At 36.1% G+C, this 19,311-nt stretch overlaps 1 long non-coding RNA gene and 1 other non-coding gene across 2 annotated transcripts in view; one reads left to right on the forward strand and one right to left on the reverse strand.

Moving 5' to 3' along the window:
* The window catches only part of LOC110290674 (uncharacterized), a 282,015-nt gene that overhangs the window by 96,101 nt on the left and 166,603 nt on the right, over nucleotides 1–19,311 (forward strand). The gene's annotated exons all lie outside the window — the stretch shown is intronic.
* LOC115030715 (small nucleolar RNA SNORA36 family) lies at nucleotides 11,281–11,405 on the reverse strand. Its single transcript, XR_003836313.1, has one exon. It is a non-coding gene; the product is annotated as a small nucleolar RNA SNORA36 family (small nucleolar RNA).

A 19,311-nucleotide genomic window follows, 5' to 3' on the forward strand; every position in this document is an offset into this window, starting at 1 on the left:
TAAAACCATCACTGTTCACAATAAATTATATGTATTTTTACAAATACACTTTATTATGTAAATGATATTTATAACTATTTCTTCAGGTAGGAACAACAGAATAACTTGGATTAGCAATGTGGTTTTAGACTAACAGAAAAAAATACTAAGTATAAAGTAGTTTTTGCTTTTCAGGGACATTTTGATGTTGAGCAGCATTTGATTTTTTTCTATTTGAATAGTGTGGTCCATTTCTATTCAACCCTAATGTTTTTTGTTCTTAATTCTAGCCTCATGAAAAGGCTCTAAATAAATGTAGATTTCAATTAAACGAGGCTAGACTGTTATTTATAATTAAGCTTCCTAATAGTACGAGATTGTTTACTAGCCAAATGAAATAGAAATGGTGGCTTTTACAATAAATTTGGGGTTGGAGCTTGTTGCTGCACATTTGAGTTTCTGTTATGCCAACACAGCTGGAGGCAGATGGTAGAAGTGGCTTTGAGGCGCCTGCCCATGAATAATGGTAGACCAAGGGCGTCCAGCCCTGCAGGAGTGCTTTGGGTAGACAACTTTTAGGAAGACCTTGGAAATACCTTTTTGTGCTCAAAGTATTTTTACTTTTGAACAACTAAAGACCTCAGCTAAAAAGCTGGAAACAGTCAGAGAGCAAAGTACTTTGAAATGAAAATAGTTGCCTCACATATAAACATCTATACCTGTTAGCAGACTGCACATGACTACACATATGTCTGTCTTTTCTTTCTCTTTGGGTTCAGAGGAAACCCAAAGTCTCCTTTTTCCTTCTTAACCTTAGAGTGGATACTAATTTCCTGTCACTACTATCAATTTTAATTTGTTTCATTTTCTGCTTAAGATATCTCTTTCCCCAGGCTTACCCTTGTGTGTACCTGTTTGTGTGTGTGTGCTTGTACATTGCATATGCATATGCACACATAAAAGTAGAGGATGCAGGATGACATTAAGAGTCTTCTTCAATCACTTTGCCTCTCATTTTTTTCAGACAGGACTTTCATTTAGCCTGATTAAGTTAGGTTGGCAGACCAGCAAGCTCTAAGAATTCTCCTGACTCTACTTCCCTAGTTTATGGATTACAAACATCACTACAGTTTTGGGTCTTTTTGTCGGTGCTGATCATTTGACAGGTTCTCATGCTTACATGGCAAATACTTTACCTGTTATTGCTGAACAACTTATTCAACACTCCTCCATTTTTCTTTTTCTGAAGCTGGTAAAAAGTGCAAGAAGATCCCATGAACATCTCTCTGTCTTGAGGGTTCTTTGCTACAGTGGGTCTATGAAGTAAGAATTCACATGAGTAGTCTTTTTCTTCCTAAGATTGATCATTTTACTTCTGGTCTATAATCAAGTCCATATCGCCAAATATATTACCATTACATTATTATTATTTAATGATAAAAACATTTTTGTAAGTAACAGTTGTAATTGGATATAAATATTTATTTAAAAAATGAAGCCAGGAAGTGGTGTTGCACGCCTTTAATCCCAGCACTTGGGAGGCAGAGGCAGGCAGATTTCTGAGTTCAAGGCCAGCCTGGTCTACACAGTTAGTTCCAGGACAGCCAGAGCTATACACAGAAACCCTGCCTCAAAAACAACACAGAACAAAACAAAACAGCCAAAATATAAAGTCAGGTGTGGTTTCACACACATATTATTCTAGCACTTGGGAGACTGAGAAAAGGGAATTGCAAATTTAGGGTTCATGCAGATTATATAAAGAAACTCTGACTCAAACAAACCATTCAACTGAAAGAGGAAGAAAAGATAGAATTAATACTGTGAACAATTTGTCATAATTATAAATATTTATTGAGTACTGTGTTCCTGAATACTTACATAAATCATTTATTTTAGCCTTTAAATGACCTGAAGAAGAACTAATCATGACAACATTAATATTTGGGAACATTAAATACCTTTGTCATTGTCACATTTGAAAATGGATTTTTGGATATAGCTAAGAAATCTCATTCAAGGATATGACTGTAAAATTATATCAGCACTATTTGCAAGAAAAATGTTTACTAAGCCTGGTGACAAATAGAAAACTGAATTAATAGTGCTTTGCTGATTTGTGTATGAAATGCTCCATTAAGGTCTGTCTTAGTCAGGGTTTCTATTCCTGCACAAACATCATGACCAAGAAACAAGCTGGGAAGGAAAGGGTTTATTTGGCTTACACTTCCATACTGCTGTTCATCACCAAGGAAGTCAGGACTGGAACTCAAGCAGGGCAGGAAGCAGGAGCTGATGCAGAAGCCATGGAGGGATGTTCTTTACTGACTTGCCTTCCCTGGCTTGCTCAGTCTGCTCTCTTATAGAACCAAAACTACCAGCCCAGAGATAGCACCACCCACAAGGGGACCTCCCCCCTTGATCACTAATTGAGAAAATGCCTTATGAATCTCATGGAGGCACTTCCCCAACTGAAGCTCCTTTCTCTGTGATAACTCCAGCTGTGTCAAGTTGACACAAAACTAGCCAGTACAAGGTCCATCTTAAAATTCCAGTTAGACCCATTCTCTCCCTCCCTACCTCTGCCTACATTTATCAAACCTGTGGACCCTGAACTATACAGATTAGACAGATTAGATTAGATTCCTTTCCAATACCCATCTGCCCTGCTTGTTGAGTCCTCCAGGGAACCTGAAGCTTCTCTGAGCAGTTTACTATCCATGGTAGTAAACCTCCATTCTCCTGTCACCTCTCTGAGGACCTTCATCATCAGTTCTACAGATTTTGAAACATTTGGATTTGCTGATCTGGAAACACACAACACAAGGAGTCCATTGGAGGCCTGTAACACCAAGACCATCTAAGTTAACCCCCTCCCAGGAACATCCAAGGATCTAAGCCATCCACATGGCTAAAGATCCTTCAAAAAGCACAGTCAGAAAAAGCCAAATCAATATCACATTTTCAGAGCACAACTAATGTACTGCAGCAAGCCCTGAATGTCCCTACACAACTGAAACACATTAAAATGATCTTAAATCCAATTTTATAAAGATGATAGGGGCCTTTAAGAGGAAATGAATAGATCTCTTAAAGAAATACTGGAAAATACAAACAGGTAGAGGTCTTTACAGAGGAAACAAATAAATCCATTAACAATATACAGGAAAATCCAGTTAAGCAGGAAATAGCTAAAACTTTTCAAGACCTGAAAGTGGAAATAGAAGATTAAAAAATAAATACACAAACTGAGGGAATTATGGAAATGGAGAACCACAGAAACAACAGATGCAAGCATCACCAACTGAATACAGGAGATGAAAGACAGCATCTCAGTTGTAAAAGGTACAATTGAAGAAATTGCTACATCAGTTAAAGAAACTGTTAAAAAATCCTGACACAAATCATCTAGAAAATCTGGGATACCACAATAAGGTAAGAATAATAGGAATAGAAGAAGTTGAAGAGTCTTACCTCCAAGGCCCAGAAATTATTTTCAAGAAAGTCATAGGAAAAAATTTTCAGTATAAAGAAAGAGGTGCCAATAAAAATACAAGAAGCTTATATAACACCACTTGGACTGGACTAGAAAAGAATCCCCCCACCACATAATAATCAAAACAGAAAATCTATAAAGAGAGAATATTAAAAGCTGCAAGGGGAAAAGGCCAAGTAACAAACAAAGGCCGACATATCAGTAATTACACCTGACTTCTCAACAGAGAATCCAAAATGTAGAAAGGCCTGGACAGACATGTGTAACTTATAAAAACCCATAGATGCCAACTTACACTACTATACTCATACTCATTAATTATCTCAATAAGCATAGATAGAGAAAACATATTTTAGACAAATAAATTCAAACAATATGTATCCACAAATCCAGTCCTTCAAAAGGAAAACTCCAACCCCAAAATGATAACTATATCCAAGAAAAAACAGGATATAGTTTGCCTCTCAGCGCGCGCACACACACACACACACACACACACACACACACACACCATCACTGCCACCACCACCACCAATATCAAAATATTAAGAAGAAAAAAGTCACTGGCCATTAATATCTTTCAACATCAATGGACTCAATTGCCCAATAAAAAGACACAAGCTAAGAGAATGGATGCAAAACCAGGACCCATCATTTTGTGGTATTAAAAACCACACTACAATAATAAAAGATAGACACTACCTCAGAGTAAAGCCTGGAAAAAAGTTTATCAAGCAATCAGACCCAAGAAGAAGGCTGAAGTAGCCATTCTAATATTTAATAAAATAGACTTTCAGCTAAAATTAAACAAAAGGGACAGGGAAGGACACGTCATACTTAACAAAGGAAAAAAAATCTACCAAGGTGATACCTCAAATCTGATTGCCTATGCCCCAAGGACAAGGCCTCCACATCCATAAAAATACCATTGCTAAAGCGTAAATTGTACGTTGAGCCCAATACATTGAGAGAGAGAGAGAGAGAGAGAGAGAGAGAGAGAGAGAGAGTTCAAAAAGAAGACTTCAACATCCCACTTTCACCAAATCACAGGTCATCTAGACAAAAACTAATCAAAGAAATAATGAAACTAACAAATATTATAAATCAAATGTACTTAACAGACATTTATAGGATATTTTACCTAAACATAAATGAATATAATTTCTTCTCAACACCTTATGGATCCTTCTCAAAAATTGACTATGTTGTTGGTCACAAAGCAAATCTCAACAGATACAAGAAAATTGAAAAAAAAAAAAACACCTTTTATCTTATTAGACAACTATGGACTTCAACAACACAAACAAATTCTACATACTCATGGATATTGAACAACTCTCTACTCAATGATCTCTGGATGAAGGAAAAAATTAAACATTCAGTAAAAATGAAGACAAAACTGTAAGAGATTCTGATGCTAAGGTCCTATTCCTCAAGAACCCATGGGCCAATTGCTAGACAGAAGGGATATGTGGCACTTCTAGGTCCCTGGGGGCAAGATACACTCTGTCTCTGTCTTTCTGCTTCTCTGTCTCTGTCTCTGTCTGTCTCTGTCTCTGTCTCTGTTTCTCTCTCTCTCTCTCTCTCTCTCTCTCTCTCTCTCTCACACACACACACACACACACACACACATTTGGTTACACACAAATACAGGAAAATTAGTCCTACTATGCCCTGCTACTTTGGCTGAGTCAAAGATGAAAATTAGGTAAGATGCCATCAGAGTCCTTACAAGTAAATAAGCAAATAGTGGATGAAAACAGCATGCTTTTGAAATGAATATACAGTATTGATAGCTTACATGGACCTTATTGGTTGAAAGAACATTCTGATGGTTAATGTTCTATGTCAGCAAAACTAGATCAAGAGATGTCTAAATTATATTTGTCTAAATATTAACACTTACTTCTGACTATCTGTGAGGGTCATTTCCAGGACCATTGTTCAAATGGAAAGACTTCATTTCCAGGACTATTCTGGTCTCGTGAATGGAATAATCACTTGATGGACCAATAACATGATGACATTATTGCCAGACAGTGGAAATAGTTGATGGAGGAAGTAAGTCGCAAGATTTGTGTCTTTGGTGAGTGTATCATTCCTGTATGTTTTTTATTTGCCCCTGACTTCACCAAGTAAAGAAAATTTTTAACACCCACTTCTGCTATGATGTTCTCTCCAATTATATGAGGCCAACCAAACCTAACTTGGACTCTGTAAAGGCGTGTTCAAATATATATTTATTTCTTTTAAGTTGTTATGTTAGGCATTCTACAACAATGAAGAGAAAGTAATGAAAACAACTTACTAGTAGTCCTGTAAGCAAAAGGTTATGATAATAAGGCAGACTATAATGGCTAAGGTATGGGGTAATAAAGGATATAAAATGCAGACCATATAAGATTCTAGAATCTTCCCTATTAGACTACCCTATACTGGATGATTTATAAAGAATAGAATTAACTTCACACAGTTCCAGAGACTAAGGAATATCCAAACTATGGTACCATGAGATTCAGTATCTGGTGGAAACCTTCTGCTTTACTACAAAGTTTTTGGGGACTATATCCTCATGAGGTAAAATAAACAAGGGATTTGGGTTTATTTCATGAATACCATAGAATGGTTCTATCCCTGTCATCTAATCACCTTCCCAAAGGACCATGTTTTTCTGCAGAGAGATGGCTCAGCAGGTAAAGGAACTTGCTGCCAACACTGATGGGAAAGACCAAGATACCACCATATCATGGAAGAAAATAACTGACTCCTGCAAATCAATAATCTCCTCTCCTCTCTACATGTGTATGACACATATGCTGGAGGACATCCTGAATGTGTATGCCAATACATACAAACAAAAAATAAATAAATAAAAGCATGTGAAAAAAATTAAGGGTACTCTAACTTCTTATTCTATCACTATACAAGTTTTGACTTTAACATAATATAAAATAGACATAAACATTCATCCATAACAGAAGCTTTGAACAAAGTTCTCCCACATCCTTTATGAAAGATCACTGAAGCCCCCAATTTATCTTGAGATATTTTTCCAGCTTTCGTCCCTTGCTCTTCATTTCATCTATTAACTCATCTGTCTCTTCTATCCTAAGTCACTCTCTCATTAAACTCTAGAAGAAATTTTGTTCCTGCTTTGTCTATTCTTGAAGAGTATTCCTTTTAACTCTTGTTGTTCTCCCTGGAAAAATGCCAGCCGGTTGCACTACCTGTAGCTCTTTCCCTTCATATGCTCCTAAACCTTCATGTGACTAGGTTTTTTTTTTTTTTTCAAGTTTTGCCTCTAGAGGGTTAAAATTGGACAAGATGAAGAAGACACAGGCAAAACTAAGGTACAAAAGAGAAACTGGGAAATAGCATCTCTGTTCAAAGGTACTATTTTTCTATTTTGTTCAGAAATCAAGATAAATAGTAATAGAATGAGTGAGGCCTGGAGGACAGTTGTGAGCCCTCACACAAACTTAAGAATGCACATTTAGTAAAAAAAAAAAAAAAAAAAAAAAAAAAAAAAAAAAAAAAAACAGGCCAAGGTTTTGTTGTTTGTTTGTTTGTTTTTGTTTTGTTGTTATGTTTTAAAAATGGGAAATATATAATGACCTCAATCAAGGAAGAAATATGCTCTAGCTTTTTTATTGCAAGGTTTACTTTGGGGGCCTATGAATAAAATAAGTTGTATGAGGTTCCTCATGCCATTACAGTTAAAAGAACTTAATCAGTGGTCCTGAAGTTGGGAAGGCATAACTTAAGAGAAGACAAAATTATTACTTACAGAGGGAAAAGGAAGAGGTGATAGGAAGTCAGTTTTCCTGGGAACTGGTTACAAACAGGAAGCTTTGCCTCGCAATGGTTGGGAAACAGGGAATATCAAAAGACAAAAGCATTTCATACCTTGAGTAAATAGGTTGGAAAGGTTTAATGTAGACTCAGCTGGAAGTGAGAGGCCAAATACAAACCTAGATATCATTTAATGTGTGAGCATCTCAAATATGCTTGTGGACTGCTTACACCAATCCAGGAAAACTTATTGAAGTTTGTACAAATAGTTGGAACTGTACAAAAGTTTTCTCATGTTTTACTCTGGATAATGGGACCTTAGTCCTAGTTTGCTTTAAAACTCACATAAGGCTCTTTGTACAACTTATGAAGTTTTGTTATTTTTTTCCTTAACTGAAACAAGTTGCTGTGGTCTTTACTCTTGGGTCACATTCATAAGTGAAGAAAGCTGACCGGTTAAAGTAAAAAAGAAATGCTGTCCTCGTAACTTGACAATTAAACTTGTGTCTTCAGTCACATTTTCCTTCCACATTTGGTGTTCTGGTCATGGACTATCATTTGTCAGTTTTCCTTAAAAGGAGACTATTTGTGCTTCTCATATGTTTGATTCTGGTTGTAGAATTTTGGAGTCTTGGCTAGATGGTGGAATATATTTCTCCCACACCAAGGTATGCTCCAATTGATCATAAGTGAGTGTCCTTACTCCCAGACAACTATGTGTATTGTCAACAGATCAGAAATATCTCAACATGCCTGCACCATATCATAATGGCTACTATAAAGCCTGAAATTACCTTGATTATGGGGGGCCCAAGCAGTAATGATTGACTCCACTCTGCTAAGGGCCATCTCATCTGTTGAGGTCATTTATTGCCATGTGCTATGCTATTTAAGTGGTCTCAGCAGGATATGAGTGACTGAAAATGGAGTTGTTTAGACAAGTTCTTGCCAAGAGTTATTTATAGGTTGGGTGCTACTTTAAAAATCCTTTAGTGTTCTGCTGATCTTTTCTTTAAATCTATTTTCCTTTTATGATATATTTTTACCTATTCATCTTTATGGAAAGCTGTTTGGTGCCATTAGACTTTTTCAATTATCTCCTTTCTCCACATTCCATTTACTCCTTCTGTCTGTTTTTCTTTCCATCCCTGTCCTTCTCCAATTGTTGAACATATTCCAACTATGACTGAACCCAGAGTAATCTACTGCATATTTTAATTCTGCAGCCCTGGCATGTCCAAGTAGTGTTAAATTGAGCTATCAGTTTACAATATTTGACTTCCTTTCTGCTTCCTGGCTCTTTTTATCCAGCTTCTGACTTTTAGATACTTTTACATCATTTTGCAAGGGTTGTATAAAGTCATGCCTTCATGAAATTGTGCTGCTTTGTTGAATGCCATTTTATTGATTTGCAGTGCCTTCAACTTGGGATGAATCCTCAGTTGTGTTTGTGTGTTTGTGTGTGTTTTAGCATTTCTTTTATTGTTTGCTGTATGCCTTTTGGTGTTATGATTTTCTAGATTTTAAGCAAAGGTTTTACCTGAGATCCAAGTGCAGTTTTTCTTTTAATTTTTAAGAACTTTCTACTTGAATACTTTTCTCTGAGGTTAATATTTTAACAAAGTAATATTGTTTGTAATTGATCGTTTTTCCAGTGATTGGTACTCCTGTGCAAAGTTTACCAATCTTGGGCCAGCCTTGTATCTTTCTACTTCTACGCCTGATGGTTTGCATTTGGCCCTTTCTATGACACTATAAATCATACCCTGGCTCTTCAGTACTAATGTGGATAAATGGCAATTCTCACAATTTGTTGAATCTTAAATATTATATACAGTACATGCTGATATTTTTGTTAACTACAAAGTGTTGTGCAGAAGTAAATGCCTATATTTGACTTCTCACAAAAGAGGAGTAAAAGAAGGAAAAATGGAACATCAGTAACGCTTAGCTAAGTGTAAGGGTTTGAAATCAAGAGAGATTGTAGTGAAACAGCCGCACTTAGTGAAACAACAACAACAAAAACTAGAAGGGTATATAATAACTTAGAAAATTAGAGTGAAATGAATATAAAGTTCCTTAGAGCATGAGGAAAAGCAAAATGAGGTTGAAGGATTTAGTTAAGTCAAAAGTTGTATTATTAAAAAGTTCACAATTATTGAAATTTTCCACATTAGTCCTTAGTAGTGGATGAACCTGTTATTAATCACAATTTTATTTTTAAAAAAATTTAACCTCAGTGAAAGTGTTCAAATATACAGCCTTTGATAACTCAAGGTGAAACCTTTGTGGGGGGTTGGTCTGGTGCTGCTTATATCCAAATGCTAAATTTTGTACACCACAATTTGGTTGCTCCAAGTACAGATCTTCACACATATCAGCGTCTATTGTGGAATAGTTGTCAACAAAATTATGTCTGATTGGTTGATAATGATCCTTTTATTCTGGGCTGGGAAGAAAAGGAGGAGAGCAGAAATTCTTAGGCTCTTGGTCAGAGAGCAGAAATTGCTGGGCTTGGTGTCAGAGGCATGAGAAGGAGGAAGAGGAAGAGGAAGAGAGAAGTTGCTTTGATGTAGGTGGATTGTGAATCCATGGCTATGTGGGCCAGCCTGTTGGGGTAGGAACAGGCTAGTCAGAACATGGCAAGTAATATTTTCGGTTTATTGATAGGGAAGTAGAGAGTATAGCATAGAGGGCTGATATCAGCCCAGCTCTAATGTTTTAAAGATTATTACAAATCTAAAGGTTTTTGCATCTTTTATTTGAGAACTATATGGTCCAAGTGGGATTAAAAAAATCTCCAAAATAATATTGACCACAACAAACTATAGAAAATCAAAACAACAAAGCAGAAAGACATGCATGAAATAGTGAAAGAAATGCCTACCTAAAGTTTATCACCTGTGGGATCAGGACATTTACCTAGATCCAGGAATTAGTAATGATCTCACAACATTCAATACATTTGGTGTTAATTTGTAATGAAATATACACACTGTAAAAACGTGTGTTATTTTAATAAGCATCTTTAAAGTAGATACTATGGAAGTAATGAAAAGAGATAGAACAGATATATATGCATAAAGAAATTAGAAACAGATTGATAAAACACCAAAGTATACACATATATAAAGGAAATTAAGCTTTATCCTAAGGCAAAGCTTCTTAAACTTTGTCATCATAATACTGAACTTCTAGCATGCAGGTCCCATCATTGGTTAACTGATACTCACTTCCTGTTCCGTAGGCATCACTTTCTACCTAAATTTGAGAACCTGATGGATGAAAGGATAGTTATAAATATCTATTCTCCTCTAAAGACAGCATATTAGGTGAAGGAGGAAACTATTGTCATTTATCATAGAAAGTCTTGAATTTATAATCCATCTTTCCCACATTAAAATGGATCATCTACACAGAGCTGCCTTTCTAACAATTTTATGTAAATATCACCTGGAGAATTTGTCAAAACTCAGATTTAGATCAGTAAGTATATGGTGAAGTTTGAGAGTCTCCCAGCTTTTGATGTCCTACTTTGCTGTGGACAACACACTGATGATCAAGAGTCTATTCTATGTATTTTTGTGCTGCCATGTAGCTAAAAAGAACATGAATTCAAAGCAGTTTTGAGTTCAGATGTCCCTCCTCTGGCTTGAGACTATGTGGATATCCATGGGCTGTACATCTACATGGTATTTACCATTAATATGAGCCAGCGAAATTAATACTGACCCCTGCTTGTGCAAAGTGCTGGGAACAGCGAAGGCCCTGGTGACAGAACAGGCTGAGACTCCATCATGGCTTCATTTGGCAGGGCAGGCCATCCATCCACAACAGGCCACTCCACTCCACCCCTGCATCTCCAGCTCCTTTTCTACTCATAATACTCAAACTGTTCATCTTTCTTTATTGTAGTAGCTGTGGTCAGGCCACAAAACAGGCAGACCTCAGGGTGTCACATTTATTTTATCATCTATCTATCTATCTATCTATCTATCTATCTATCTATCTATCTATCTATGCGAGAAGTATATGAGTATTGTAGTACTCTATTCAGTCATTTCCCTCAGCCAATGTCAATGTCTGGAAATTTAATTACTAAAACTGAGAGGCTTCCCTTAACTGAAGTAAGCACTGAATGTGAAGTTCAATGGCTTTTCTTAGGCTCATGGTTTTGTATTCACATCCTTTTGAGCAGTGGATCTCAATCTGTGGGTCCTGATCACTTCAGGGACCAATAAACCTTTCACAGGGGCTACATATCAGGTATCCTGAATATTATATAATTAAATTACAACTCCTAAGAGTAGCAAAATTATATTATGAAGAAAGAACAAAAATAATTTTATGTTTGGGGGTCACCACAACATGAGAATCTATACTAATGGGTTGCAGTGCTAGAAATATTGAGAATTACTGCTCTAAAGAAACCTCCCCACATGTGTTTTGCAAATTATATCTTGCATAGTCTAAGTTTATGGACTAATATCTGCTTATCAGTGAGTGCATATCACATGAGTTCTTCTGTGATTGGGTTACCTCACTCAGGATGATATACTCCAGATCCATCCATTTGCCTAGGAATTTCATAAATATTGTTTTTAATTACTGAGTAGTACTCCATTGTGTAAATGTACCACATTTTCTGTATCCATTCCTCTGTTGAGGGACACCTGGGTTCTTTCCAAGTTCTGGCTATTATAAATAAGGCTGCTATGAATATAGTGGAGCATTTGTCCTTACTACAAGTTGGAACACCTTCTAGGTATATGTCCAGGAGAGGTATTGCTGGATCCTCCAGTAGTACTATGTTAAATTTTCTGAGGTACTGCCATACTGATTTCTAGAGTGGTTGTACCAGCTTGCAATCCCACAACGAGTGGATACTTGTTCTTTCTTAGTATGGGGAACAAAATAGCCATGGAAGGAGTTGCAGAGACAAAGTTTGGAGCTGAGACAGATAAAAGACCACCCAGAGAATGCCCCACCCAGTGATCCATCCCATATATAACCACCAAAACCCTCTCTCTCTCTGTCTCTGTCTCTCTCTCTGTCTCTGTCTCTCTCTCTCTGTCTCTCTCTCTCTGTCTCTCGCTCTCTCTGTGTCTCTCTCCCTCTCTTTCTCTCTCTCTCTCTCTGCATGCCTTTGTCATGAACAATCCATAAAAAATGAGATCAAACTATTTGTGGTCTTATATGCATTGCTTTGTTTATTTAATACAAAGTTTTATTTTTTGTTGAGTCATTATTTCATAGTTGGACAGTATCCTATTTTGTAGGTAACACTTTTCTTTTCACATTCATTGTTGATACATATTTGAATTTCTTTCTTTAACTAATAAGAAAAGTGCTATTACCACAGTAGTGGACAATCATGTGTCACCATATGCTTTTATTTATCTAGGGGGCATCCCTAAAAGTAAAATTTCTGTGTGACACTGCAATCATTCCTTGTTATTTTAAGTACTTAGTAAAAATGTATGAGAGTTCTAATACTCCACTTCCTCACTAGTAGATTTTTTGTTTGATTCAGTTTGATGAGTGTGCGTGTGTGTGTGTGTATGCGTGTGTGTATGCATGTGTATACATATGCATGTTTATGCTTGACAGGAATACATGTTTGTCTGTACACCCATATATGCAAGTATATGTACTTATATGTGCATGTCACTATTTTGCAGGTGCTTGTGTATGGGGTGATGTCTATTTGTGTGTATTTGTGGCTGCATACATGTTCATGCTTGTGTATGTGTAGGAATTTTCATGTGCTCATGCACATGCATGCATGTCCCTGTGTTGTTCAACTGTGTGTGACTTTTGCTTTTTCACAAGTTATAACATACTCGTTTTCAAATATGGTTGATATTAGAAACAAGACAAAGTGATATTTCCATAAAAATGACAGGGAATTCTATCATATCATGATTTTTACATTGTAAATTCCCTTTCCACAATTCTGGACAACTCTTTAATGGAATCTTTTTATCATATAAACTATTCTATTTAGGTGATGCTTGTGTCAAAGTCACCAGTAGATTATTTGAATTCTTTCCCATATCTGTGTTGTTTTCTCAGATTCTATCTTTGACATCATGAGACTGTACTTAAAACTGACCTCCCCAACAACCTCACATCATAGTGACAGATCTTCCAACCAGAGCCAGCTGATCCCAAAGCACATTTTTAATCTTAACTTATTTTATAAGAGGCTAATGGTGCTTCTCTTTGAGAATCCATAAATATGTCCAATTATAACCTATTTAAAAATTATTTTCATTTCCATCTCCACACTGGCTTATTTATATACATTTTCTACTCCAGTTGGTAGGATTTTCTCATGTCCTACCATTTAAATTAGAAACTTCACAATGGGTCACTGGCACTTTTAATTTTGTGCAAGAACAATATTTGTTTATTTTCAATGTTCCCCTCTCTTCTTTTCCTTTACCACCTGGTGCTGAGCTTCAGGCTTTTCTTGGTAGTGCTTTAGTTACTTTCCCACTGCTGTGATAAAATACCATGGCCAAGGCTACTCATGGAAAGAAGGGTTTATTTGAGGTTTATAGTTCCTGAGGGATAGGATTCCATCACCATCCCGGTGGGGAGCATGGAGTCAGGCAGGCATTGCACTGAAGCAGCAGCTGAGAGCTCATCTTTATCTACAAACAGGAAACAGAGAGAGACCTAGATTACAATAGTGTGTTTGTTGAAACCTCAAGGCCTGCCTCTAGTAACATATTTTCTGAAGCAAAGCTCAACCTCCTTCCCTAAACAGTTATTAACTTAGACTGAATATTCAAATGTTCAAGACTAATCAATGATGTCTATCTCAAACAACTACACACCAAATGTTTAGGGGAATTCTTTCATTGATATTTCTGCCAGAAGGCCTTCTATGGTTTCTGCATCCCTCAGGAGTTGTCAGGGAGTTTATGTAAAGGAGAATCTGGTCCTATCATTCCCTTGTTAGAAGGCTCAGCGACATTCTGTCTACTGTGATTTAAGCACCTATTTTATTGTTCTTGTGTCAATACATCCCATAACTTTCAATCAAGAATTTTAAAAATTCAAGTGACAATTTGAAGATGTGTTATTAGTAAAAAGCGATATATATGAGCAAAACCACTTAATTTTAAAAGTGGAAAAATGTTCTATTGCAGCTTAATAGATGAGAACCTTGAAAGATTAATGATCTCCTGGATGATTTGCACAGAGAATTATTAAATCCTTGTACATTCTGTAGAAAGATCACTGCATATCTTTTACATATACAAAACAAGATGTGTATACACTACATTTATGTAAACATATCTGATTTCTCTTTTGATTAGAACTTTGAGCCATGTTATCCTACTCTGACGTTTCCATAGGAACATATTACATATGGAAATTTTATTTTCGGAGAACTACCATAAGCTATGCATGTTGTGGGAATAAAAATGAACACAGGAATAAAGTAAAAGTTAAATTTAAACTGGAGTACCTTTGATTAAATTGTCACCTATAACAAGTTTCATAGTTCAACATTTAGATGTTTGGGAAAATCAAAATCAACATAAGACCAAGAGACCTACATGATTTGGACATCCAAACTAGTAAGGCATACTTATACTACTATTTTTAATAAAATAAACTAATGTTCACCTTTCATTTTTTTGATCAAATCACTCCTTATCATTGGACATATTCCTACTGGAATTTGGTCAAAATGAAATCCTTTATAATTTTGACCCTCTTTCCTGTTTATTCCCAAACAGATATTACCCCCTATCAGATTTAGGATGGTAAAGGTCTTTTTCCAATCTGCAGGTTTTGGCAGTGTCCTTTGCCTTATAGGAGCTTTGCAATTTTATGAGGTCCCATTTGTTGATACTTGATTTTACCACACAAGCCATTACTGTTCTGTTCAGGAATTTTTCCCCTGTGGCTATATCTTCAAGGCTCTTCCCCACTTTCTCCTATATAATTTTCAATGTCTCTGGTTTTATGTGGAGTTCCTTGATCCACTTAGACTTGAGATTTGTACAAGGAGATAAGAATGGATCAATCAACATTCTTCTACATGATAACTACCAGTTGAGCCAGCACCATTTGTTGAAAATACTGTCTTCTTTCCACTGAATGGTATTAGGTCCTTAGTCAAAGATCAAGTGACCATAGGTGTGTGGGTTCATTTCTGGGTCTTCAATTCTATTCTATTGATCTACCTGTCTGTCATTGTACCAGTACCATGCAGTTTTTATCACAATTGCTCTGTAGTACAGCTTGAGGTCAGGCATGGTGATTCCACCAGAGTTTCTTGTATTGTTGAGAATAATTTTTCCTATCCCAGGTTTTTTGTTATTCCAGATGAATTTGCAAATTGCCCTTTCTAACTCGGTAAAGAATTGAGTTGGAATTTTGATGGAGATTGCATTGAATCTGTAGATTGCTTTCGGCAAGATAGAGATTTTTGCTATATTGATCCTGCCAATCCATGAGCATGGGAGATCTTCCCATCTTCTGAGATCTTCTTCAATTTCTTTCTCGAGAGACTTGAGGTTCTTATCATGGAGATATTTCACTTCCTGAGTTAGAGTCACCACACCAAGGTATTTTATATTATTTGTGACTATTTTGAAGAGTGTTGTTTCCCTAATTTCTTTCTCAGCCTGATTTTACTTTGTGTAGAGAAAGGCCACTGATTTGTTTGAGTTAATTTTATATCCAGCTACTTCACTTAAGTTTTTTTTTTAATCAGGTATAGGAGTTCTCTGGTGGAATTTTTGGGGTCACATATATATATATATATATATATATATATATATATATATATATATATATATTATCCAGCCATCTGTAAATAGTGATATTTTGACTTCTTGCTTTCCAATTTGTATTCCTTTGTTCTCCTTTTGTTTTCTTATTGCTCTGGCTAGGACTTCAAATACTATGTTGAATAGGTAAGAATAGAGTAGGCAGCCTTGTCCATTCCCTGATTTTAGTGAGAGTGCTTCAAGATTCTCTCCATTTAGTTTGATGTTGGCTAGTGGTTTGCTGTATATTGCTTTTATTATGTTTAGTTATGGACATTGAATTCCTGATATTTACAAGAATTTTATCATAAACAGGTGGTGGATTTTGTCAAATGCTTTTTCAGCATCTAATGAGATGATCATGTGGTTTTTGTTTTTGAGTTTGTTTATATAGTGGATTATGTTGATGGATTTCCATATATTGAACCATCCCTGTATTTCTGGGATGAAGTCTACTTGATCATGATGGATGTTTATTTGATGTGTTCTTGGATATGATTTGTGAGAATTTTATTAAGTATTTTTGCATTGATATTCATTAGGGAAATTGGTCTGAAGTTCTCTTTCTTTGTTATGTCTTTATGTGGTTTAGGTATCAGAGTAATTGTGGCTTCATGGAACGGATTGAGTAGAGTATCTTTTGTTTCTATTTTGTGGAATAGTTTGAGGAGTATTGGAATGAGGTCCTCTTTGAAGGTCTGATAGACCTGGGCTTTTTTTTATTGGGAGACTATTAATTACTGTTTCTATTACTTTAGGGGATATTTCTAATGCATTGGTCTGATATTTCACTAATGTTATGCTCATTGTAAATCTTCATTTTTTTCCAAGCTCTATTGAATAGCCAGAGGAAGGAAATTTATGCCTCCTTTCACTAGCATACCAGCATCTACAGAGAACACTGAGAAATTAAAGGAAATAAATATTAACAATTTAGGCAATTATGCCACCATGAAGAGTACATGTAATGATATATCTACACAGATTGTGCTAGGTCCACACTTATCCTATGTATGTTCAGATAGTTTCAGATCTAGAATACACATTACACATATGAACTATCAACTAGAACCTGAAAATCCTCTTGTTCATATTATTATATGCACAAGATATGATATGTGCTAGGTATTATAGTGGTACCTTTAAAACTTGATTGAAAGGCTGGGGGATGACTCCATAAGTATAGTACTTGATAGATGAGTATGAGGATCAGCAGCACCCCTACAATAAGCCCCATACTGTGGCACAAGCCTTGAATCTCAGTACTAGGAAATGGAGTCAGTCCTCTGGCTTACACATTAACATGTGCACAAGGCATATGCATATACTTTTCCCACAGTTTGCTAATTGATTCTAAAGCATATTGGTTATTAAAACATTATTCAGAAATTGGAATGAATCAAAATAAACAAATATAGTGTTGATGGCTCCACTCCCATGTTGTATTCATGAATGTAATTAAAATTTCATCAGCCAGGGTTGACTTCTAGGTCCTTTCAACATATTCTATCTTCTAAAAAGTGAGAGTGAACTTACCACTTTAAACCATTGCCTCACTAAAATCTTACCACTCAGCAGGTATCAACTGTTACTAGCTTAATTTTACTAAGAGAAAACTTTAACCTTCTCACACTGAGTGAAGTCTCCAAATTCAAGAAAGAGAAGCTGACATTTAGAGACCAAGATGTTTCTCTGTTATTGAATCAGAAGAAAACTTTTGGTAACTACATATTTTATATACCATTTTAAATGAAAGCTTATTTTTCCTATATTATGATAACCTTTACTTCTTTTTTAACTCAAATTATTTACTTTCCATCCTAATCTTAGATTCACTTTCCTCTTTCTCCTCCCTGTTCCTCCCTTTCACCTTACCTCCCTGTATTCTTCCTGTTCTTCCTTTCTCCTCTGAAAAGCTTCAGAAAAAGAGATGTCTTCCATAGATAGCAACTGGCTTTGGTTATCAAGTTGCAGTAGGACTAGGAGCAGCTTTGCCTATTGAGCCTTGGCAAGGCAGCCCAGTTAGGGGAAAGGTATCCAAAGGCAGGCAAGAGAGGCAGAGGCAGCCCCTGCTCCTGCTGTTAGAAGACCCACATGAAGACTAAGCTACACAACAGTAAATATATGTATATATAATATATGTATATATTATAAATATATGCAGAGACCTAGGTTGAACCCATGCATGCTCTCTATTTGGCAGTTCAATCTCTGTGAGCCCCTAAAGAGCCCAGAAGAGTTGATTCTGTGTAGGTTTTCCTGTGTCCTTGGCCCACTGGATCCTTCAATCCTTCATCCTCCTCATTCATACACTTCTCCATGATTCTCCTAATGTTTAGCTGTAGGTGTCTGCATCTGTTCCCATCAGTTGCTGGGTGAAGCTTCTCAGGTGACAGTTATGATAGCCACTTTTCTAGAAGATAATCTTTACATGTCTTACACAATAATCTTGTAGTGATGTGCTTTGGTCAACATTTTATGCAGAATTACCACAGTAAAAGAATGCTTGCGTCTCTACCCAGGTCACGGCCCTTGACTGGTTAAGTTCTCTATTCTTTGATTTTGTAGTTCCACCTTCTCTTTGGAAAGTAGCTTGACACCAGTAAACTAAGAACTGCCTTTCAGTTTCTGCCTTTAATTACTACACACGCACCAAGGTGTTATTTATTTTGTAGCATTGATGTGAGGCACAGCTCCATTTCGCTTTTGTTCACATTATTCTGCTTTCCAGTGAGAGTCCAAACCTCACAGTCATGTTTTGATTAAGAGAGTAATGCTTTATTAAAATTTGAACAGGGTGTTATCAATGTGGTGTTATTCTTATTAAAATAGCAGCACAAGATTCTTCAGTTGCGTTGTGAAAAGAGAACAGTGATTTTTCTCCTCATGCCACTTCCTAGATTTTTTTACAGTGGTTTAAATTACTTTTACTGTGAAAGGCGTCTGGTTTTCATTTGAGATGATGCTGAACCATTTTGTTGATTCAATTATCTTTAAATATATTGAAGGTATGGCCTACATTTTCCAACTTTTTTGCACTCTGAGAGGTAGAATTACATTTACATGAAGTGCTAATTTCTGCTTTGAATTCTGCTTTGTAGGTCCAAGATGTAGTTTATTTGAGAAGTATTTGAGTATTTCAAAGTTCTCTACAGATCATTGAATTCTAGGTTATTGCAACATGAATAGGCTACTGGAACACAAGGATTTTTTTTTTTACAAAGACACACTTAATACGCCAATGTTTGC

The sequence above is a fragment of the Mus caroli genome, unplaced genomic scaffold, assembly GCF_978045245.1.
Source record: "Mus caroli unplaced genomic scaffold, Mus_caroli_1 scaffold_3, whole genome shotgun sequence".
In the NCBI taxonomy this organism is placed as follows: domain Eukaryota; kingdom Metazoa; phylum Chordata; class Mammalia; order Rodentia; family Muridae; genus Mus; species Mus caroli.